Genomic DNA, 5,013 nt, shown 5'->3' on the forward strand with positions numbered 1-5,013 from the left:
CAGGATTGCCTTTGAAGAGTACAACAAGAATTGCTCACAAAATAATACACCTTCAAGAGGCTTTAATGCATTCAAACGCCAAAGGCAACGCATGATGGCCTTAAAAAAAAAACCTTGACGCACATGTTTAATGTCTAAAAATATTTGCTCATTAGTGGTGTTCAATACCTTATTTTCCCACTGAATAATTGAGTGGTAAATAAATAAATATGTTGGCGAAAATAAATATTGTGTGTGCGATTCTTTAAAGAGAACACCTTAAACTATATTATATCAGTTATCATGTAACATGAACTGCAAGTATTCTGAACAGATAAGAAGTCCAGTAATATTTCATGGTGTATTCTAGTTTAGAAATGTGTAAAAGCATTGTCAGTTTGTCATGACATACAAAAGTGTTGGAACTGTGTCATGTAGTTTGTTGCCACTTTCACTCCAGTCTTAAGTTCTGCAGCCACATGGCAACAAAAAAAAATGTCAAAATAGCGATGTAGTTTGCCGCTAAACATGATGTACACGTATGTGTACAGATGGACTTAATCCACTTAGGCTATATTAAACATGTTAATATGTTATCAAAAACGTTCCCAGGAGCAGCAGATGTAATGAAGCTTATAGCTTTTATACTTATCAGGTTCCAGTGAGCTCAAATAGCAAAGAGATATCAACAATACAGATCAAACAAGACAGGGGGTCTTACGAGGTGAATGCATGCAAAATACACATTACAGTGTTGTAGTGGAAATACGGCAATTGGTTAAACATTTGGTAAAAAAAAAAAAACATTTCGTAAAAAAATCACAATAAATAGTTGCTTGACCTTGAATACCCCAATTATGTTTTGATTATTTCACTGATACTTAATTCACTCACATTTTTCAAAAAAATAGAAAATTGTATTCCATTGTATTTCATTTGTAAAGATAATTATGGAAGTTAGAAATTTCCCTTTTTTTGTTTGTCTGTTTTTATTTTTATTTATATAAAATATGATCAAAGGACATGAAAGTGCCAGTAGTCTAAGAATCACCCGCAATCATTTTAAAAGAATTTCACTGCCAGTTCACCAATATTGCCACAGGGTGGCAGTCTTGCCATTGGTAATACAGGCTGTTGATACGGGGCAGCCCAGATTGTAGTAATCCTCCCACGTGGGGTGTTTACAGGTGCCCTTTTTAACTCAACAAGATGCAGAAAAACGAATTCATGCCTTTATCACTAGCAGGTTAGACTACTGCAATGCACTTTTCACTGGTCTTCCCAAAAAACATCTAAAGAAATTGGCACTCATACAGAACTCTGCGGCTAGACTTTTAACTAAGACCAAGAAGAGAGAACACATCACCCCTGTGTTGGCTGAACTGCACTGGCTCCCTATTTCCTATAGAATTGATTTAAAGGTTATGTTAATTACTTACAAAGCTCTAAATGGCATAGCACCTTTATATATCTCTGAGCTTTTAATATCATTATCAACCACAAAGGAAACTTACATCATCCAATTCTAATCTTTAGAATCATTAGAATTATTATTACAGGCAGAGAGTGTTAGGGTGGTGCGGAGCGGAGCAGGAGCCAATCAGCGACGACGATTGCAAGAGAGTCAACCCCACTGCCGAGAAACAGCCCTAACCCGATATTGAAGCTGACTTCACTACCAGGCACCTAGTCTAGATTTTTAAAGGTAGAAAAAAAAGAGCAGGATATAGCAAGTTTTTTTTTTTTATTTAAAACAAAAACAATTAAAACAACTATATAATATTTATTATGAAACACAAACTATATACACAATATTTACAAACAAACAAACACTCACACACACACACACACACACACTCACAAAGTGTCCGCTCAGGGAGGGGGAGCTGCCCCATCACACACACACACACAGTGTCCACTCAAGGAGGGAGAGCTGCCTCATCCCTCAGCTCCATTTCTGCCAGCCACTGCTCCACAGTTCTCCCTCTCCCTTCGGCCCGGGAGCAGAAGGTCTCCTTCTTGTAGCGCTGTGGCCAAACTCTCTGGTTCTAGGTTGGCCACAGCGCCTGCAGTTGAAGTGCGTGACCTTCTTCGCTGGCTTGAGGTCCTCTCCCAGCTCCCGGGCACGGCGCTCTTTCTCCGCCTGGAGCTTATGCCTCCAGGCGGTGCTCCTTGACACTGTTGGAGCAGTGGAGGCTGCGGCTGCGGAGGAGGTGGCACCAGCCTCTGCGCCGGCGGTGGCGTCCGCGCTGGCACCGGTTGATGGGGCGGCTGCTGAGGAGGAGGAGGAGGAGGCAGGGGCTTCGCAGCAGTCTGGGGAGCGCTGGGCCCCGGAAACCGCAATGGCGATGGTGTCCCTCATCATGGCTTTGCTCCTCTGGTTATGCCTTAAAAAAACCAAATGTAACAAATGCACATTAGTAACCATGACGTCACACACACACACACACACACACACACGCACACGCACACGCACACATACACACACAAGCACAGACACACACGCGCGCGCGCGCACACAACTTACGTGAGTCCTTCACAATGAACTTGGTGAAAGCCCGCGCCTCCTGAGATGGCCGCAAGGTCAGCTCGGAGGTCGCTGGCTCAAAATACAAGTTGGGCTCCATTATCTAGAAAGACAAGAAATAAGAATTTAATCAATAAAGTGCTAATACACATGCACTGTTTACATCCTACTAATAACCCATTACTACACACAACAATACCGTTCCCATTCATCAACATACATTAAATATCAGGTGTCCTGTTTACACATTTAAACCATATTTACACTTCGAATTTCGACTCCAAACTGTAATACCTACATCTACGAAGTCTAATGAAAATGTATAATTTAAAACAGCTCATGTTATGGTCATGTTCAGCACTGGCAAGAAAAGCATAAAACAATAACTGTAGCTGGGTTGTAATGAAATGGATGTATTATAGGAGAAGGACAAAAAAGGCACACACACACACACACACACACACAAAAACGTAGAAAAGTGAAGTTAAAAATGAAACATCTGTGGTGGGCGTTCCAGAGTATGAGAGGCGTCGTGGGAAAATCAGTTGATTGACCTGGAGGATTGGATACTCAGGGGTCTCTTGGATACTCCTGCCTCATCTTCAACGACACGTGTGGGGGTAAAACATTCCAGGGAGGATGGTGCAGTGCCTTCTCCTGGCACTCGACTGCTTCCTAACCTTTACCAAGTGGTTTTCCTTCGATACACTAATGGGATAGAGTAGGTCAGCGGGGAATCAACGGCGCCTCGTTAGAAAAAAAAAAAAAAAAGTTAAAGAGTGGGGCTTGTTGAGGTCCTGTGTTGCATTGTGTCAGTGTTGTGCAAGTCAGAGCCCTATGTAGCCAAAGTGATGTAAAAATATATGTGAAATGCCTGCATCAAGTATTCCCAGAAGAGCACAGAGTAATATCTTAGTGTTGACTGGTGTTCATACACATGTATGTTGATTGGCATCCATGTGTTTCACCATGTCTCAGTGATGACATTCAATCTCAGGGGGTTCTTAAATCCATTTCAGTCCCCAATGTGTCCAAAAATGTGCCTTGTGCTTGTTTGTTTTTTTACATGAGATTATGAATGTGGTTATTATTATGCTGTTATGAACACTATATAAATACATTTTTGTTATGTCTTTAATCATTTGACATAAACAATATTGTAATAATGCAAAATGTTTACACAAAACAATTCCACAGTGATCATTAACCAGAATTCATGTTTTTAGCTATATAAAAGTTGACAAAAGAAGTGTGACACACACATGAATTTAGTTTATATTTAGAGCACTGCACTGCTGGGGATAGGTGGCAGAGGTCCCAGCATCGTCAGTTGTGAAATCAAGATCTGGTCTTTTTGAGGAACACACAAGAGAACAGGGGTGTCTCTTTCCAGCTTCAAGAAACTTCAAGACCCAACTCTTTAGAGAGCACCTCCTGTCTTAGCACTTACCCTGCATTACCCTCTCCACCCTGTACAGCACTACTTTCTTCTACACACTTCCCTCTATGTAGCTTGATTGTTAATCCTCGTTTGTAAGTCGCTTTGGATAAAAGCATCTGCTAAATGCATACATGTAATGTAATGTAATATTCACCTGTCCAGGACATGGTTCTGTTGTTCCCCAGGGCTACCCGGAACATTGTTCACCTGCAATAGAAACAAACAGCGATTTATGTAAATTTCCTAACCCCTAAGCTTGGATCATCTACAGAAACAACAGCAATGAAAACAACAAATACACACACACACACACACACACACACAAAACAAGTTAAGGAAAAAATCATACCACTTCATTTTTGTTTGTCACGACATCTGCCGTGGAGCGTCCTGGGTTATTGAGCACAAAAAAGCCTTTGCTCTCCAATCTCTCAATGAGTGCACGGCAGGGATCTGCGCTGTTCATTAACTCCGCGATCTCACCGTATTCCCAACTTCTGGCCACCTTGGTCCAGTCTTTTTGGGATGTCTTTGCTTGCCTGAGTCGTTCTTTCCGCATTTCCTCCGTGTCTTTTTCATGCAGACCTTTCTCATATCGTGGACAAGTTTCCATAATGGCTTTTTGCATTTAAGGCAGTAAATGATTTGCCTGTCAGGTCCGTCCCTATAAAAAACATAAATAAACAATGATTTACACACTGTTACAACTGGCTCATGCAGACACGTGCAGAAACAACGGAAGAGTGGATAGGCCTAAAGAGGTTCATCACAATCCACATACACAGAGTCATGAGATCACTGGGATGTGCAATCCCATTTTTAAAATATCAACCTGCCAGGGACTGCAGATGAAAACTAGTTAGTGACTAAATCTGGTGCATTTACATGTTAAGGTCCTGTTGATTAATGTACACTGTTCCTTTCTTTCTTAAAATACATGTAAATAGACAATTGAGATGTATTATTAAGGAATTAGCAAGTATTCAGCGTTTTCTAATTCTTACATTGTATGCCACTTCAACAGCTGTCGATTTAAGTCAAACAACAAATGCACTTCAAGGCAGGG

The 5,013-nt window shown here is 41.1% G+C and overlaps 2 long non-coding RNA genes across 2 annotated transcripts; both read right to left on the bottom strand.

The window, feature by feature from the left end:
* Positions 1–1,768: 1,768 nt before the first annotated feature.
* LOC125290403 lies at positions 1,769–4,515 on the bottom strand. Its single transcript, XR_007192804.1, has 5 exons — positions 4,297–4,515; positions 3,769–4,154; positions 3,061–3,214; positions 2,507–2,609; positions 1,769–2,366 (listed from the first exon to the last, which is right to left on the bottom strand). It is a non-coding gene; the product is annotated as an uncharacterized LOC125290403 (long non-coding RNA).
* Positions 4,516–4,572: 57 nt separating this feature from the next.
* Positions 4,573–5,013, bottom strand: LOC125290404. Its single transcript, XR_007192805.1, has 2 exons — positions 4,952–5,013; positions 4,573–4,611 (listed from the first exon to the last, which is right to left on the bottom strand). It is a non-coding gene; the product is annotated as an uncharacterized LOC125290404 (long non-coding RNA).

This window comes from Alosa alosa, unplaced genomic scaffold (assembly GCF_017589495.1).
Source record: "Alosa alosa isolate M-15738 ecotype Scorff River unplaced genomic scaffold, AALO_Geno_1.1 AALO_1.0_unplaced_454, whole genome shotgun sequence".
NCBI classification, from domain to species: Eukaryota; Metazoa; Chordata; class Actinopteri; order Clupeiformes; family Clupeidae; genus Alosa; species Alosa alosa.